The sequence below is a fragment of the Pantherophis guttatus genome, unplaced genomic scaffold, assembly GCF_059756535.1.
Source record: "Pantherophis guttatus breed Tessera unplaced genomic scaffold, ASM5975653v1 scaffold_35, whole genome shotgun sequence".
Lineage (NCBI taxonomy): Eukaryota > Metazoa > Chordata > Lepidosauria > Squamata > Colubridae > Pantherophis > Pantherophis guttatus.
The window spans coordinates 2,950-22,683 of record NW_028269850.1 but is presented as its reverse complement, the minus strand read 5'-3'; the positions used below and the strand labels follow the sequence as shown (position 1 = coordinate 22,683).

Sequence of the window (19,734 nt, the reverse complement as noted above, 5' to 3'; positions counted from 1 at the left end):
TGTCCGTTTTTGCATTTGGTTTCAAAAAAAAAATTTGGCTTCAAAAAACATTTTGGTTCCTGGGCAGCATTTTCCTGACCATTAAGTCACGCGTTTTCTTCCCCAAACAGCAAACAGGCTCGATTTTTAAAAAGTGGAAGCAACACCATTTTTAGGCATGGAATTTCATCCCGAAACTCATCCTGGTGTCCGTTTTTGCATTTGGTTTGAAAAAAAAATTTGGCTCCAAAAAACATTTTGGTTCCTGGGCAGTGTTTTTCCTGACCATTAAGTCACACGTTTTCTTCCCCAATCACCAAAAAGGCTCGATTTTTAAAAAGTGGAAGCAACACCATTTTTAGACATGGAATTTCATCCCGAAACTCATCCTGGTGTCCGTTTTTGCATTTGGTTTCAAAAAAAAATTTGGCTTAAAAAAACATTTTGGTTCCTGGGCAGTGTTTTTCCTGACCATTAAGTCACGCGTTTTCTTCCCCCATCACCAAAAAGACTCGATTTTTAAAAAGTGGAAGCAACACCATTTTTAGACATGGAATTTTATCCTGAAACTCATCCTGGTGTCCATTTTTGCATTTGGTTTCAAAAAAAAAATTGGCTTCAAAAAACATTTTGGTTCCTGGGCGGAATTTTTCCTGACCATTAAGTCACGCGTTTTCTTACCCAATCACCAAAAAGGCTCGATTTTTAAAAAGGGGAAGCAACACCATTTTTAGACATGGAATTTCAACCCGAAACTCATCCTGGTGTTCATTTTTGCATTTGGTTTGAAAAAAAAATTTGGCTCCAAAAAACATTTTGGTTCCTGGGCAGCATTTTTCCTGACCATTAAGTCACGCGTTTTCTTCCCCAATCACCAAAAAGGCTCGATTTTTAAAAAGTGGAAGCAATACCATTTTTAGACATGGAAATTCATCCCGAAACTCATCCTGGTGTCCGTTTTTGCATTTGGTTTCAAAAAAAAAATTTGGCTTCAAAAAACATTTTGGTTCCTGGGCAGCATTTTTCCTGACCATTAAGTCACGCGTTTTCTTCCCCAATCACCAAAAAGGCTCGATTTTTAAAAAGTGGAAGCAGCACCATTTTTAGACAGGGAATTTCAACCCGAAACTCATCCTGGTGTCCGTTTTTGCATTTGGTTTCAAAAAAAAATTTGGCTTAAAAAAACATTTTGGTTCCTGGGCAGTGTTTTTCCTGACCATTAAGTCACTCGTTTTCTTCCCCAATCACCAAAAAGGCTCGATTTTTAAAAAGTGGAAGCAACACCATTTTTAAACATGGAATTTTATCCTGAAACTCATCCTGGTGTCCATTTTTGCATTTGGTTTCAAAAAAAAAATTTGGCTTCAAAAAACATTTTGGTTCCTGGGCAGCATTTTCCTGACCATTAAGTCACGCGTTTTCTTCCCCAAACAGCAAACAGGCTCAATTTTTAAAAAGTGGAAGCAACACCATTTTTAGGCATGGAATTTCATCCTGAAACTCATCCTGGTGTCCGTTTTTGCATTTGGTTTGAAAAAAAAATTTGGCTCCAAAAAACATTTTGGTTCCTGGGCAGTGTTTTTCCTGACCATTAAGTCACGCGTTTTCTTCCCCAATCACATAAAAGGCTCAATTTTTAAAAGGTGGAAGCAACACCATTTTTAGACATGGAATTTTATCCCGAAACTCATCCTGGTGTCCGTTTTTGCATTTGGTTTCAAAAAAAAAATTTGGCTTCAAAAAACATTTTGGTTCCTATGCAGCATTTTCCTGACCATTAAGTCACGCGTTTTCTTCCCCAATCACCAAAAAGGCTCGATTTTTAAAAAGTGGAAGCAACACCATTTTTAGACATGGAATTTCATCCCGAAACTCATCCTGGTGTCCGTTTTTGCATTTGGTTTCAAAAAAAAAATTTGGCTCCAAAAAACATTTTGGTTCCTGGGCTGCATTTTTCCTGACCATTAAGTCACGCGTTCTCTTCCCCAATCACCAAAAAGGCTCGATTTTTAAAAAGTGGAAGCAACACCATTTTTAGACATGGAATTTCATCCCGAAACTCATCCTGGTGTCCGTTTTTGCATTTGGTTTCAAAAAAAAAATTTGGCTCCAAAAAACATTTTGGTTCCTGGGCTGCATTTTTCCTGACCATTAAGTCACGCGTTCTCTTCCCCAATCACCAAAAAGGCTCGATTTTTAAAAAGTGGAAGCAACACCATTTTTAGACATGGAATTTCATCCCGAAACTCATCCTGGTGTCCGTTTTTGCATTTGGTTTCAAAAAAAAAATTTGGCTTCAAAAAACATTTTGGTTCCTGGGCTGCATTTTTCCTGACCATTAAGTCTCGCGTTTTCTTCCCCAATCACCAAAAAGGCTCGATTTTTAAAAAGTGGAAGCAACACCATTTTTAGACATGGAATTTCATCCCGAAACTCATCCTGGTGTCCGTTTTTGCATTTGGTTTCAAAAAAAAAATTTGGCTCCAAAAAACATTTTGGTTCCTGGGCTGCATTTTTCCTGACCATTAAGTCACGCGTTCTCTTCCCCAATCACCAAAAAGGCTCGATTTTTAAAAAGTGGAAGCAACACCATTTTTAGACATGGAATTTCATCCCGAAACTCATCCTGGTGTCCGTTTTTGCATTTGGTTTCAAAAAAAAAATTTGGCTTCAAAAAACATTTTGGTTCCTGGGCTGCATTTTTCCTGACCATTAAGTCTCGCGTTTTCTTCCCCAATCACCAAAAAGGCTCGATTTTTAAAAAGTGGAAGCAACACCATTTTTAGACATGGAATTTCATCCCGAAACTCATCCTGGTGTCCGTTTTTGCATTTGGTTTCAAAAAAAAAATTTGGCTCCAAAAAACATTTTGGTTCCTGGGCTGCATTTTTCCTGACCATTAAGTCTCGCGTTTTCTTCCCCAATCACCAAAAAGGCTCGATTTTTAAAAAGTGGAAGCAACACCATTTTTAGACATGGAATTTCATCCCGAAACTCATCCTGGTGTCCGTTTTTGCATTTGGTTTCAAAAAAAAAATTTGGCTCCAAAAAACATTTTGGTTCCTGGGCTGCATTTTTCCTGACCATTAAGTCACGCGTTCTCTTCCCCAATCACCAAAAAGGCTCGATTTTTAAAAAGTGGAAGCAACACCATTTTTAGACATGGAATTTCATCCCGAAACTCATCCTGGTGTCCGTTTTTGCATTTGGTTTCAAAAAAAAAATTTGGCTTCAAAAAACATTTTGGTTCCTGGGCTGCATTTTTCCTGACCATTAAGTCTCGCGTTTTCTTCCCCAATCACCAAAAAGGCTCGATTTTTAAAAAGTGGAAGCAACACCATTTTTAGACATGGAATTTCATCCCGAAACTCATCCTGGTGTCCGTTTTTGCATTTGGTTTCAAAAAAAAAATTTGGCTCCAAAAAACATTTTGGTTCCTGGGCTGCATTTTTCCTGACCATTAAGTCACGCGTTCTCTTCCCCAATCACCAAAAAGGCTCGATTTTTAAAAAGTGGAAGCAACACCATTTTTAGACATGGAATTTCATCCCGAAACTCATCCTGGTGTCCGTTTTTGCATTTGGTTTCAAAAAAAAATTTGGCTTCAAAAAAGATTTTGGTTCCTGGGCAGTGTTTTTCCTGACCGCGGAGTCACGCGTTTTCTTCCCCAGGCACCAAAAGGGCTCGATTTTTAAAAAGTGGAATCAGCACCATTTTTAGACATGGAATTTCATCCCAAAACTCATCCTGGGGTCTGTTTTTGCATTTGGTTTCAAAAAAAAAATTTGGCTTCAAAAAAGATTTTGGTTCCTGGGCTGCATTTTTCCTGACCATTAAGTCACGCGTTTTCTTCCCCAATCACCAACAAGGCTCGATTTTTAAAAAGTGGAAGCAATAACATTTTTAGACATGGAATATCATCCCAAAACTCATCCTGGTGTCCGTTTTTGCATTTGGTTTCAAAAAAAATTTGGCTTCAAAAAACATTTTGGTTCCTGGGCAGTATTTTTCGTGACCATTAAGTCACACGTTTTCTTCCCCAATCACCAAAAAGGCTCAATTTTTAAAAAGTGGAAGCAATAACATTTTTAGACATGGAATATCATCCCAAAACTCATCCTGGTGTCCGTTTTTGCATTTGGTTTCAAAAAAAAATTGGCTTCAAAAAACATTTTGGTTCCTGGGCAGCATTTTTCCTGACCATTAAGTCACACGTTTTCTTCCCCAATCACCAAAAAGGCTCAATTTATAAAAAAGGGAAGCAACACCATTTTTAGACATGGAATTTCATCCCGAAACTCATCCTGGTGTCCGTTTTTGCATTTGGTTTCAAAAAAAAATTTGGCTTCAAAAAAGATTTTGGTTCCTGGGCAGTGTTTTTCCTGACCATTAAGTCACACGTTTTCTTCCCCAATCACCAAAAAGGCTCGATTTTTAAAAAGTGTAAGCAACACCATTTTTAGACATGGAATTTCATCCCGAAACTCATCCTGGTGTCCGTTTTTGCATTTGGTTTCAAAAAAAAATTTGGCTTCAAAAAAGATTTTGGTTCCTGGGCAGTGTTTTTCCTGATCATTAAGTCACGCGTTTTCTTCCCCAATCACCAGAAGGCTCGATTTTTAAAAAGTGGAAGCAATAACATTTTTAGACATGGAATATCATCCCAAAACTCATCCTGGTGTCCGTTTTTGCATTTGGTTTCAAAAAAAATTTGGCTTCAAAAAACATTTTGGTTCCTGGGCAGTATTTTTCCTGACCGTTTTCTTCCCCAATCACCAAAAAGGCTCAATTTTTAAAAAGTGGAAGCAATAACATTTTTAGACATGGAATATCATCCCAAAACTCATCCTGGTGTCCGTTTTTGCATCTGGTTTCAAAAAAAATTTGGCTTCAAAAAACATTTTGGTTCCTGGGCAGCATTTTTCCTGACCATTAAGTCACACGTTTTCTTCCCCAATCACCAAAAAGGCTCAATTTTTAAAAAGTGGAAGCAATAACATTTTTAGACATGGAATATCATCCCAAAACTCATCCTGGTGTCCGTTTTTGCATTTGGTTTCAAAAAAAATTTGGCTTCAAAAAACATTTTGGTTCCTGGGCAGTATTTTTCCTGACCATTAAGTCACGCGTTTTGTTCCCCAGGCACCAAAAAGGCTTGATTTTGAAAAAGTGGAAGCAATACCATTTTTAGACATGGAATTTCATCCCGAAACTCATCCTGGTGTCCGTTTTTGCATTTGGTTTCAAAAAAAAAAATTTGGCTTCAAAAAACATTTTGGTTCCTGGGCAATATTTTTCCTGACCACGGAGTCACACGTTTTCTTCCCCAATCACATAAAAGGCTCAATTTTTAAAAGGTGGAAGCAACACCATTTTTAGACATGGAATTTTATCCCGAAACTCATCCTGGTGTCCGTTTTTGCATTTGGTTTCAAAAAAAAAATTTGGCTTCAAAAAACATTTTGGTTCCTGGGCTGCATTTTTCCTGACCATTAAGTCACGCGTTCTCTTCACCAATCACCAAAAAGGCTCGATTTTTAAAAAGTGGAAGCAACACCATTTTTAGACATGGAATTTCATCCCGAAACTCATCCTGGTGTCCGTTTTTGCATTTGGTTTCAAAAAAAAATTTGGCTTCAAAAAACATTTTGGTTCCTGGGCAGTGTTTTTCCTGACCATTAAGTCACGCGTTTTCTTCCCCAATCACCAAAAAGGCTCGATTTTTAAAAAGTGGAAGCAATACCATTTTTAGACATGGAATATCATCCCGAAACTCATCCTGGTGTCCGTTTTTGCATTTGGTTTCAAAAAAAATTTGGCTTCAAAAAACATTTTGGTTCCTGGGCAGTATTTTTCCTGACCATTAAGTCACGCGTTTTCTTCCCCAATCACCAAAAAGGCTCAATTTTTAAAAAGTGGAAGCAACACCATTTTTAGACATGGAATTTCATCCCTAAACTCATCCTGGTGTCCGTTTTTGCATTTGGTTTCAAAAAAAAAATTTGGCTTCAAAAAACATTTTGGTTCCTGGGCTGCATTTTTCCTGACCATTAAGTCACGCGTTTTCTTCCCCAATCACCAAAAAGGCTCAATTTTTAAAAAGGGGAAGCAACACCATTTTTAGACATGGAATTTCATCCCAAAACTCATCCTGGGGTCCGTTTTTGCATTTGGTTTTAAAAAACAAATTTGGCTTCAAAAAACATTTTGGTTCCTGGGCAGCATTTTTCCTGACCATTAAGTCACTCGTTTTCTTCCCCAATCACCAAAAAGGCTCGATTTTTAAAAAGTGGAAGCAATATCATTTTTAGACATGGAATTTCATCCCGAAACTCATCCTGGTGTCCGTTTTTGCATTTGGTTTCAAAAAAAATTTGGCTTCAAAAAACATTTTGGTTCCTGGGCTGCATTTTCCTGACCATTAAGTCACGCGTTTTCTTCCCCAATCACCAAAAAGGCTCAATTTTTAAAAAGGGGAAGCAACACCATTTTTAGACATGGAATTTCATCCCAAAACTCATCCTGGGGTCCGTTTTTGCATTTGGTTTTAAAAAACAAATTTGGCTTCAAAAAACATTTTGGTTCCTGGGCTGCATTTTTCCTGACCATTAAGTCACGCGTTTTCTTCCCCAATCACCAAAAAGGCTCAATTTTTAAAAAGGGGAAGCAACACCATTTTTAGACATGGAATTTCATCCCAAAACTCATCCTGGTGTCCGTTTTTGCATTTGGTTTTAAAAAACAAATTTGGCTTCAAAAAACATTTTGGTTCCTGGGCTGCATTTTTCCTGACCATTAAGTCACGCGTTTTCTTCCCCAATCACCAAAAAGGCTCAATTTTTAAAAAGGGGAAGCAACACCATTTTTAGACATGGAATTTCATCCCAAAACTCATCCTGGGGTCCGTTTTTGCATTTGGTTTTAAAAAACAAATTTGGCTTCAAAAAACATTTTGGTTCCTGGGCAGCATTTTTCCTGACCATTAAGTCACGCGTTTTCTTCCCCAATCACCAAAAAGGCTCGATTTTTAAAAAGGGGAAGCAATACGATTTTTAGACATGGAATTTCATCCCAAAACTCATCCTGGGGTCCGTTTTTGCATTTGGTTTTAAAAAACAAATTTGGCTTCAAAAAACATTTTGGTTCCTGGGCTGCATTTTTCCTGACCATTAAGTCACGCGTTTTCTTCCCCAATCACCAAAAAGGCTCAATTTTTAAAAAGGGGAAGCAACACCATTTTTAGACATGGAATTTCATCCCAAAACTCATCCTGGGGTCCGTTTTTGCATTTGGTTTTAAAAAAAAAATTTGGCTTCAAAAAACATTTTGGTTCCTGGGCTGCATTTTTCCTGACCATTAAGTCACGCGTTTTCTTCCCCAATCACCAAAAAGGCTCAATTTTTAAAAAGGGGAAGCAACACCATTTTTAGACATGGAATTTCATCCCAAAACTCATCCTGGTGTCCGTTTTTGCATTTGGTTTTAAAAAACAAATTTGGCTTCAAAAAACATTTTGGTTCCTGGGCTGCATTTTTCCTGACCATTAAGTCACGCGTTTTCTTCCCCAATCACCAAAAAGGCTCAATTTTTAAAAAGGGGAAGCAACACCATTTTTAGACATGGAATTTCATCCCAAAACTCATCCTGGGGTCCGTTTTTGCATTTGGTTTTAAAAAACAAATTTGGCTTCAAAAAACATTTTGGTTCCTGGGCAGCATTTTTCCTGACCATTAAGTCTCGCGTTTTCTTCCCCAATCACCAAAAAGGCTCGATTTTTAAAAAGGGGAAGCAATACGATTTTTAGACATGGAATTTCATCCCAAAACTCATCCTGGGGTCCGTTTTTGCATTTGGTTTTAAAAAACAAATTTGGCTTCAAAAAACATTTTGGTTCCTGGGCTGCATTTTTCCTGACCATTAAGTCACGCGTTTTCTTCCCCAATCACCAAAAAGGCTCAATTTTTAAAAAGGGGAAGCAACACCATTTTTAGACATGGAATTTCATCCCAAAACTCATCCTGGGGTCCGTTTTTGCATTTGGTTTTAAAAAAAAAATTTGGCTTCAAAAAACATTTTGGTTCCTGGGCTGCATTTTTCCTGACCATTAAGTCACGCGTTTTCTTCCCCAATCACCAAAAAGGCTCAATTTTTAAAAAGGGGAAGCAACACCATTTTTAGACATGGAATTTCATCCCAAAACTCATCCTGGGGTCCGTTTTTGCATTTGGTTTTAAAAAACAAATTTGGCTTCAAAAAACATTTTGGTTCCTGGGCAGCATTTTTCCTGACCCTCTGCTAATTCCATTTGAAGCACAATCTACTCTGAAGTTTTTTGTTTTTTTTTTTGGAGAGATGTTCTCATAGCTCTGCTCTCCTGGAGTAATTTCCCCAGTGCTCCATGCACCTACATCATGGTACTATGAGAAGCAAAGGACTAATTTCTCCAGTTTTGGATGGAACCAGAGGTGGGTTTCAAAATTTTTTACTACCGGTTCTGTGGGTGTGGCTTGGTGGGCATGGCAGGGGAAGGAAACTGTAAAATCTCCATTCCCACCCCTCTCCAGGGGAAGGATACTGCAAAATCCCCATTTCCTCCCGATCAGCTGGGACTTGGCAGGCAGAGAATAGATGGGGGCGGGGCCAGTCAGAGTTTTTACTACCGCTTCTTTGAACTACTCAAAATTTCTGGTTCTCCAGAACCAGTCAGAACCTGCTAAAACCCACCTCTGGATGGAACCAAAGAGATCGCTGTCAGTACCCAAAGAATCAGGACTGTATGTTAAGCTGCAGCAGAGAAGATTTATTCAAGGGTATACACAATAAGGGACGAGGTGGCTCAGCAGCTAAGATGCTGAGCTTGTCGATCGAAAGGTTGGAAGTTCAGCGGTTCAAATCTGGAGTGCCATATAACGGAGTGATCTCCCATTACTTGTCCCAGCTTTTGCCAACCTAGCAGTTCGAAAGCACGTAAAAAATGCAAGTAGAAAAATAGGGACCACCTTTGGTGCAGTGGTGGGTTGCTCCCGGTTCTGTCTGATTCTTGAGAACTGATAGTAAAAGTGGCAGGAGGCTCCACCCACCCGCCTGGACATCATAAGGTATGATCTGTGCATGTGCAGAAGCGCATGCATGTGAGTGCTCCCATTGCACAACCAGTAGTAAAGGTAAGTAGAACCCACTCCTGCTTTGGTGGGAAGGTAACAACGTTCCATGTGCCTTTGGCATTGAGTCATGCTGGCCACATGACCACGGAGATGTCTTCGGACAGTGCTGGCTCTTCGACTTTGAAACGGAGATGAGCACTGCCCCCTAGAGTCGGGACATATGTGTGAGGGGAACCTTTATCTTTACCTTTTATACACAAGGATGTAGTCAGCTAAAGTTCAATACTAAACTGGCATCAGATAAGAGTCAACGGAATTCATTAGGGGTTGGAGTTGGATCGTTTGTATCAATGTAAGGATTCTAAGCTGATGACACATTTGGCTCTGACCCCCAGCACAGACTGCTTGAATCCAAGAATCACTTAGCAATTGTAGATGATTTTATGGGCTCTACATTGCTGGCTTAGAGGCCACTGACTGTTCACCCTTTTGATTTGGCAATCAGTTGGAAAATATTCAAGAAAAAAGAGTAGAAGTTGAAATTTAAAATTCTCAATTTTTAGAAAAATACAGTCCGCTAGTTAAAACCCACTTCTTTCACATATGATTTTTATTTTTATTTTTTTGTTTCTGCTCTTTGGAACACCTTGGCTGAAGGAAAACAGAAGAGAAATCATTTGCTGGCTACCATAATTTAAAACGAGTAGAGCAAAAGCAGTTGAACAAGATACATTATTTGATGAAGAAGGGGCCATTTCCATGTGTTCTCTGTAGCAAATTCTTCCCTACCAAGAGCTTGTAAGTTGATCCACATGCCTTGTTCCCATCATTGTTGCATGTGGAAAGTAATCTACTCTTGCAGTGGTTGGTTGGGAATATCTTCTCCTTAACCTTTAACCCAACTTCCATAACATCTACAATTCCTCAACCACCATGGCAGGATGAGAAATTCTGGGAGTTGAAGTCCACAAGTCTCAAAGTTGCCAAGTTTGGAGATCCCTGCTTTAACTCCTTGTTTCTCAATCACAGCAACATGTAGATGCGTGGACTTCTTCTCCCAGAAATCTGTCTGAGGAATTCTGGGAACTGAAGTCTACACTCATCTACAAGTGGCCAAGGTTGAAAAACACTGCCTTAACTCAATTCACCATGCATCTCAGTTTTCCCCCCAAGGAAGTTTGTTTCCTTCTGCTTCATGGGAGACCTGGCCCTAAATAGAACAAAACCTTCGTTGCGGTCAGTGAACAAGCACATAATAAAATTTGATACTATAAACAAATAACATGTGTGCAGGAAAGTATTACTCACAAAATTAATTAGGCATATCCTTAGTCAGTTACACATTTATTTACACACACACACACACACACACACACACACACACACACACACACACACACACATCCCATCACTGAATAGAGGGATAAGAATCAAGATCACGTAAAGTGTTAATACCACTTTATAAGGCCTTGGTAAGACCACACTTGGAATACTGCATTCAGTTTTGGTCGCCACAATGTAAAAAAGATGTCGAGACTCTAGAAAGAGTGCAGAGAAGAGCCACAAAAATGATTAGGGGACTGGAGGCTAAAGCATATCAAGAGCGGTTGCAGGAACTGGGTATGTCTAGTTTGATGAAAAGAAAGGACTAGGGAAGACATGAGAGCAGTGTTCCAATATCTCAGGGCCTGCCACAAAGAAGAGGGAGTCAAACTATTCCTCAAAGCACTTGAGGGCAGAACAAGAAGCAATGGGTGGAAACTAATCAAGGAGAGAAGCAACTTAGAACTAAGGAGAAATTTCCTGACAGTGAGAACAATTAATCAGTGGAACAACTTGCCTCCAGAAGTTGAGAATGCTCCAACACTGGAAGTTTTTAAGAAGATGTTGGATAACCATTTGTCTGAAGTGGTGTAGGGTTTCCTGCCTAAGCAGGGGGTTGGACTAGAAGACCTCCAAGTTCCCTTCCAATTCTGTTATTCTGTATGTGTGCAACTTTATTTTACTGTGTTTTACTTCCAGCAAAGTTCTAAATCCCAAAACACCTCAGAAAGAATTTGAAATGAAATTTTTCCATGGTCCTAAGAATAAGCTGGCAAAGCTGAAACATGTTCCGCAGAAGAAAAGTTTGAAGAATCATAACGCAGAAGCTGGCAGAGAGTAGTTTTTTTTTAGAGACATACGCAAACGTCTGGCAGGCTGTCAGATTTCAGAGTTTGATTTTTTTAGAGAAATATGCAAACTTCCGGCAGGATGTCAGATTTTCTTGGCTAAGAAACTTAAGGTGTACTGATGGAAGTTTCTGTCAAAAAGAATCATCTTTGACCGTTCTCTGGGTCAATACATTTGCATTACCTCCTCTGTGGCCGTTGAAGTAGAAGAGGTCAATCCAATTTAGGAATATGTTGACTTTAATAAAGTATGAGAGGCTAGCCCAATTTAGGGGGGGAAAAACCCTGACTTTAATGACCTCCTCAAGAGAACTGTAACAGAAGAAGGACTTACAGAAAAGCTAACATTAACTTGATCTGTTTCACCTTAAAACACACAAATAATGGTGTTTTCTATCTTTTTCTTAATTATTTTCCACACAAGAGGGATATTGCATTAATTTAGCCTGCAGTCAAACCACAATTTTCTTTTCCATACCCTCATCTTGTTCTCTGTCCATCTCTAATTACATTTCAGTTCAGCATGGAATCTGCAAAATTACTTGTCCCAAGATAAATTGCCATAGTTTACCAACCCCCAGCTTACATAATGGACCAATGTCAGATTTTTGGGATTTATAATATGGATGGCATTTTGCTAATGTTCGGTATGATGAAATTGTCATTTTTTAAATGATTTAAAAAAAAAATCTTTTCCTCATAATCAAGGCACTGAGAACCCAAGAAATGCATAAATTCTAAGCCAACTAACATATTGCATCACATTACCCAAAATATCTCTTCTTCTTCTTCTTCTTCTTCTTCTTCTCTCTCTCTCTCTCTCTCTCTCTCTCTCTCTCTCTCTCTCTCTCTCTCTCTCTCATCTATCTGTCTGTCTGTCTGTCTGTCTGACTCTCTCTCTCTCTCTCTCATCTATCTATCTATCATCTATCTATCTATGTCTCTCTCTGTCATTTGATCAATATCTATCTATCTATCTATCTATCTATCTATCTATCTAATCTATCTATCTATGTCTCTCTCTATCATTTGATCAATATCTATCTATCTATCTATCTATCTATCTATCTATCTATCTATCTATCTTCTCTGTCTTCTATCTATCGTCTATCTATCTATCATCTATCTATGTCTCTCTCTGTCATTTGATCAATATCTATCTATCTATCTATCTATCATCTATCTATCTATGTCTCTCTCTGTCATTTGATCAATATCTATCTATCTATCTATCTATCTATCTATCTATCTATATCTATCTATCTATCTATCTATCTATCTATCTATCTATCTATCTATCTATGTCTCTCTGTCATTTGATCAATATCTATCTATCTATCTATCTATCTATCTATCTATCTATCTATCTATCTATCTATCTATCTATCTTCTCTGTCTTCTATCTATCGTCTGTCTATCTATCTTCTTCTTCATCATCATCATCAATCTAATCTATCTATATCACTAATATACCTTATTTGTGTGGAAGACTATAAACATTTCTCAGAGTTTTGGTAACAGCCAGATTATAATTTTTGTCCATCTCGGAAGTTCAGTGGCATTCTCAACTTTCACATCATCCACGTTCTAGAAACAGGAGAGTTCTTGTGTGCTATTGCTGCAAATAATTTCCTAATATATAATACAATTGCATAATATTATATATAATATGCTGGAATATAAATGTTTGGAAAATGAAAACATATTTCCCTTTCCATGTCCTACTATATACAAACAAGGAGAAAACTGGATCCCATTCCTTATGTTTTCCTCTCTCAATTTAAATATTGACTTTCCTGTTTCTAGAATGTGTCTGAAGCTTGTCTATAAGTTAGGAAGGAAGGAAGGAAGGAAGGAGGGAGGGAGGGAGGGAGGGAGGGAGGGAGGGAGGAAGGAAGGAAGGAAGGAAGGAAGGAAGGAAATGCAATTTTTATGGAATTGCTTTTAAAGGCTCATTGAAAGTTCACCTGTGCAAATTGTAATGCAGTTGGTTGTGGTAGATGTGTCTGCCAGGAATAGATTGCACCAAGGGGTTATCTTTTAATAATCTGGGTGCTGGAATTCAATCTTTAGGACTTGGAATGAGACAGTCTGGTTTTTGAGCTTTGTTCTCCAATTACAAACAATTAAACTAGACTGTCTTATCATCACCACCACCATTTCTGTCTCAGCTTTCTGCACTCTTCCACTCTGGTTTTTTTTTTTTTAGCACCCTAATGGATAGAAAAAAACAGGTGCTTCTTTTTTAGAGGAGAAATAATTTCTTCCACATTACCATACCCCTTGCCTGTGCCACCAAAAATTTATTCATTATATTCACTGCAATTGTCAATGAATTCCGAAGAAGTCTCCTCCTGGGGAATTGACTTTCTTCTTTTATTCTGAGAAATGCCCAACAGAACATAAGTATCTTTGAAAGCAAAAAATACACATAGGAAACCTATTCAGAAGTAAACTAAATGGTAGCCATCAAAGGAGACAGCATAAAGTCCTCCGGCCTTGCCAACTTTGCATATCAAAAGCTTGTTTAAAAAAAGCTTTACAACAAATTTCCTTAGAGAGGTCCATATTAGGGCCCCATCCAAGTGTTGAATTTTAGGAAGTGTTAAAAACAAATTAAGAAACCAAGGAGTCCAACCAAAAATATATGTGCTAAGCCTACTGGAAACCAGAATGCTTTTTATTTGTTGCTTTGCCTTCAGATCAGTTTGAAATCAATCCCCATTATTTAAGGACAAAGTTTGCCTCTGACCCTTAAGGAATGATTTGGGGGAATTCTGGGAGATACACACACACACACACACATACACACACACAAAGTGAGGGAGAATTGAAGCTGATTTCCAGCTCAATAGTCAGAATCCGACTGGAATTTCCTGGTTGCCAGGAAACATAGAATACCCAAGATTGAAAACCAAAGTCCAGTGGAGCAATCAAATGAGAGCAAGCAAGTTCTTCTGGACTTCTGTTGGAACCAGGAAGTTGCACGTCCCAGGTCAGGTTTCAAACAACAAAAGCCAAATCAGCAAGAGTGGGATTCTACCGGTTCAGACCGGTTTGGGAGAACCGGTAGCTCCGACAATCAGTTGGGAGCGAACCAGTTCATCCAGACGTACAGATGGGCCCACCTGCCCGCCCGCGCTATTTTCTGACCTTTATCTTCTCAGCTGCTTCGCGCGGTAGAGCAGATTGCCACGCGAATCAGCTGTGTTACTCCTCTGAAAAAAAACAGGAAGTGAAGATTTCTTCAAACTGTGCATGCACACACGTGTGCAAATTGCGTAATCACCGAACCAGTTGTTAAATCGGGAGGATCCCACCACTGCAAATAAGGGGTTGGAACATAGAATAACAGAGTTGGAAGGGACCTTGGAGGTCTTCTAGTCCAACCCCCTGCTCTACCATTTCAGACAAATGACTGTCTAGTCTCTTCTTGAAAGCCGCTAGCACCCACAACCTCTGAAGGCAATTGGTTCCACTGGTTGGTTGTTCTCACTGTCAGGAAATTTCTCCTTAGTTCTGGGTAGATTCTTTCCTTGATTAGTTTCCATCCATTGCTTCTTGTCTTGCCTTCTGGTGTTTTGGAAAATAGTTTGATCCCCTCATCTTTGTGGCAGCCCCACACAAATATTGGAACACTGCTATCATGTCTCCCCTAGTTCTTCTCTTTGCTAGAAAAGGTTAGGTAAGAAGAGGAAGAACTAAGGAATCTTTAAAAATACCTGAAAGGAGACCCAGAATGGAATAGGATGGCTTCATTCCTCATGACTTATGAAGCTGGCGTCAACCTAAATTTAAGCCCTTTTCAGAATCTACTCAATCCAAAAGACCAAGTGGAGGTTTCACCTCGTACAACGTCGGAGTAATAATAACACTGTTCCTACCATTTGATGGACACTGTTGAAATTTTGAAGCTTGTTGTGGGCACTCTCACAAAATGGCTACCTTGGTTTGAATGGCCAACTACCAGTGAACCATCTGTAAGGAGGAGAACTTGCAGAACTTCTCTCCTCCGGCTTCCCAGGATACCCTGTGTTTCTATAGCTTGCAGTTAATTGGTTTTTCTTTCAGGAAGGCATGCTTTTAAAGCAAACACTCCCTTGAGGCCATCTATACCATTTCTATCTTCTAAGGCTGCCTCTGGGGTCTTCATCACAGCCCAGAAGCATTCTTAGACAAGTAGTTCATGCCGGAAGATGTTTCTTTGTCTAGCAACACATAGCTTTAACATTTGTTTTTTTGGAGAAGTAAATAAGTAAAGAAGGGATCCTTGTGGACACCAAGAGATGCATACAGTTGCCTCCAACCTTCTGGGGGTGCTCCAAGCTTTTTTCACCTGCCATCTCTGCTTTCTTATAATATTGTGATTCAGATTAAAAGGATTTTCAGATTTCAGAGTAACAGAGTCGGAAGGGACCTTGGAGATCTTCTAGTCCAACCCCCTGCTCAAGCAAAAGACCCTTACATCATTCCAGACAAGTGGCTGTCCAGTCTCTTCTGAAATACACAAACTGTCCTTTAAATAGTCCTTAGGGTTTCCTGCCTAAGCAGAGGGTTGGACTAGAAAACCTCCAAGGTCCCTTCCAACTCTATTTTCTATTCTATTCTATTCTATTCTATTCTATTCTATTCTATTCTATTCTATTCTATTCTATTCTATTCTATCCTATCCTATCCTATCCTATCCTATCCTATCCTATCCTATCCTATCACCCATCTCTTCCCACTTATGACTGCATGACTGTAACTTTGTTGCTTTTATCCTTATGATTTATATGGATATTGATTGTTTCCTGATTGCTTATTTGTACCCTATGACTATCATTAAGTGTTGTATCTTATGATGCTTTATGAATGTATCTTTTTTTTTTATGTACACTGAGAGCTTATGCACCAAGACAAATTCCTTGTGTGTCCAATCCCACTTGGCCAATAAAGAATTCTATTCTATTCTATTCTATTCTATTCTATTCTATTCTATTCTATTCTATTCTATTCTATTCTATTCTATTCTATTCTATTCTACTCTACTCTACTCTACTCTACTCTATTCTATTCTATTTTCTATTCTATTCTATTCTATTCTATTCTATTCTATTCTATTCTATATCCTATCCTATCCTATCCTATCCTATCCTATCCTATCCTATCCTATCCTATCCTATCCTATCCTATCCTATCCTATCTTATCCTATTCTCTCAGATTAGCCCATTCTAGGGGAGATAGAGATGGTTGAAGAGCTAAATCACACCAACATATCTCTATTAATTCAGTCTTCTGAAAGGGGATGACCTGAACAATCAAGTTTTCTTGATTTAATGAGCTCTCAGAGTTCATCAAAACCTACTCTCCTCACTAATATTACGTTAATGCTTTGGGTCCTTTTCATCTGTAGGTCAACTGTGTTCACAATTCCAAGATCCATCCTTTGCAAACTAGGCCAAGATGTCTACAAAGCTACTGTCTGTAGACCATCCCCAAATCAAGACAGAGAAAGCCCATGTAGTGCATAGACTCTTGAAACAAATTCCACCTGGAGAATTTAATGAGGCCTTCAGTGACTTACGCATGCTGGTAGAAGATGATCATATGATGTGTGAGGAAGCACCCAGTCTCTGTGCCGTGTACAACAAGGACCATTTCACACCACTCCGAACCAAGAAATGCGAGGTCCTCTTGACTCGCCACAATGAGCTGGAAGAGAACAACTTCCTGGATCCACAGAACCAGGTCTCCTTCAAGTATGACCACTTGCGGAGAATACCAAATGACTTCCAGGCTCATCCCGAAGAGGACAAGAAAGGAGAACTATGGAGGAGAGCCCTCCATGAGGCCCTGAAATTTTATGTTGACAACCACTATCCTGATGGGCTTTGTAGTGTCTTCGTCAAGGACACAGCTATGCGGAAGATTTTTGTGGCTTGCATTGAAAGCCACCGATACAAACCTTCTGCCTTCTGGAATGGCTTGTGGAAATCGGAATGGACATTTGCTCTAGCTCCTGCCTCTACATCCACGCAGGTGATCGGGGTCATCACGATCCAGGCACACTACTTTGAAGATGGCAACATACACCTGACAGCAGTCAAGGAAGCTGAGGAGACACTGCTGGTCACCGATGAAGCCCAGACGGCAAAGGACTTTGCCAAGCTGGTGGAAAAAATGGAAAACGAGATCCAGAGCAAAATAATGGAAGAGTATGACCACATGAACAGCAGCTACATAAAGTATTTTCGGAGACAGCTGCCCATCACTCACACCAGCCTTGATTGGGAAAAAGTGGTGACCGTGAAGACAGTAGAAGCTCGTGCGTTCTAGTGGAAGTCCTGCTTCTGTGCGGCCAGAGAAATGGGAGAAGAAAAGCGGAAAAGTTGGAGGAAACCTCAATCAATGGATGTATCTTCTAAAGTAAAGGAGCCAATAAAATAAGCAGTGTAATAAAATGGAAGATGCATGTCTACTTCTGGATAGGAAGATTTGGAAGAAGAAATGCAAAGCTAGTGTATCCCGTAGAGCAGCGGTCCCCAATCATTGTGATTTGGCGGCCTGGCTGTCGGGGGGAGAGAGGGGGAACCGGGTTGCATGAGTGACGACCTGTGCTCGCGTGAATGCAGTTCAACTTGCACGAACATTGGCCAGGCGTGTCTGCATGCACATGCAGCTTGAGTTGTGTGACTTGAGCTGTGTGTGCATGTGTACACGCATCAACCCACCACTCGCACAAGTTCAGCTGTTCACACATCTGTGCGCACCAGCACACTGCTTGTGTGGCCCAGTTCCGAATTGGAAACGGCCTGGTAGTGGACTATGGTCTGGGGGTTGGAGACCCCTGCTGTAGTGATACAAGAGGGAAAGGGGGGGAAAAAAAGCAGAGCGAAGCTTGTGGAAGTCGTGATTTTATTCATTTTTCCTAAAGCTACATTTAAATGCCTGGAAATGGAACAGGACCTTCAGTAAATGTATGGACATACTTTTTTGTTTGTTTTTTAATTTTAATTTATATGCCGCCCTTCTCTGGAGACTCAGGGTGTTAAGGTGTTAAGCAATAGCCTTCATACTTTTGTATATTTTATACAAAGTCAGCTTATTGCCCCCACAAACCGGGTCCTCATTTTACCTACCTTAGAAAGAATGGAAGGCTGAGTCAACCTTGAGCCTGGTGAGAATTGAACTCGCAGTAATTGCAGGCAGCTGGAAGCTAAATACTACCTATAACAGTAGCATTAGTCTGCTGCGCCACTCAGGCTCCTACGTTACCTGTGGCATGTGTGCATGTGTGGCTTCATTGCCTGCCCAAACTAAAATCTATACCTGCTTCTATACTGATACATGGATACATACATATTTAATAGCTATGAAGGTGTGGGGGCCACAGGTTACTCATACCAATACTCTTGCAGTATTAACGGTAGAAAAACAGGGGTAAAGTGGTTAGGAGATCACAGTTGGCTTCTTATGTGTAAACATCAGTGGTGGGTTGCCCCCCCGGTTCGGACCGGTTTGCAAGAACCGGTAGTAAAACCGACAGGAGGCTCCGCCCACTGACCCGGACGTCATCATAGGCCATCTGCGCATGTGCAGAAGAGCGCGCGCATGGGCACGATGCAAACCGGTAATAAAGGTAAGTAGAACCCACCCCGGTACATGTGTTTTCACAGATGCATATATTTTCAGAAGGTGCATCCCCATTCAGAGAAAGGGAGGGAAGCAGGGAGGGAGGGAGGGAAGCAGGGAGGGAGGGAGGGAAGGAAAGGAGGGAGGGAGGGAGGGAAGGAGGGAGGGAGGGAGGGAGGGAGGAAGGAAGGAAGGAAGGAAGGAAGGAAGGAAGGAAGGAAGGAAGGAAGGAAGGAAAGAAGGAAGGAAGACACACTCTTTCTTGTCCCATTTCAAGCGTTCCATATATAACAGGAATTCCACAATTCCTAGCAACATGTCTGTATAATTCTTATAATGGGGGCGGGGAGATGCCCTTCGCAAATATTGAAAAAGCCGCCTCAGCGCATTTCCCTCTCACGGTTAAGTGTTTACACCGCACCAGCAACAAAGAAGTGGTTGAGGTGTCTGGCAATTTGGAGAGCATCCAGGGAGTAGCAGGGGGCCTCTTTCAGCCTTTGCCAGCAGGAGATAATGAGGATGTCAGAAGTTAGCAGGAAGTCAGAGAGAGAGACAGCCCCGCATTACGTAAAAGAAAAACATCTGCTGGTTATTCAGGGTGTTATTACAGATGTTCGCAATGGAACATACAACTTGTATGGAATCCCATCCAAGCAGCAATCAATATCCCTTTTGTCCCATTCTCTTGACAAGACTGACCTTGAGATATTTCCCAACCTGCCATCTTCTGGAGAAGATCAGTCCCAAAGACAGTTGGTGAGCTGACTTCCACCCTGTTTCCAAACAGTACCGCATTCTGGTGCTCATTCGTGCATTGGAAAAACTGAAACCGACAGTGAGCTGCTAACATCAAGATAAGCTACCA

At 40.1% G+C, this 19,734-nt stretch overlaps 1 pseudogene across 1 annotated transcript; it reads left to right on the top strand.

Moving 5' to 3' along the window:
- The first annotated feature begins 14,151 nt into the window (after nt 1-14,151).
- On the top strand, nt 14,152-17,698 carry LOC148110993 (F-actin-capping protein subunit alpha-1 pseudogene; annotated as a pseudogene). The gene is made up of 2 exons (XR_015730932.1): nt 14,152-14,249; nt 16,651-17,698. The product of XR_015730932.1 is annotated as an F-actin-capping protein subunit alpha-1 pseudogene (transcript).
- The last annotated feature ends 2,036 nt before the right edge of the window (nt 17,699-19,734 follow it).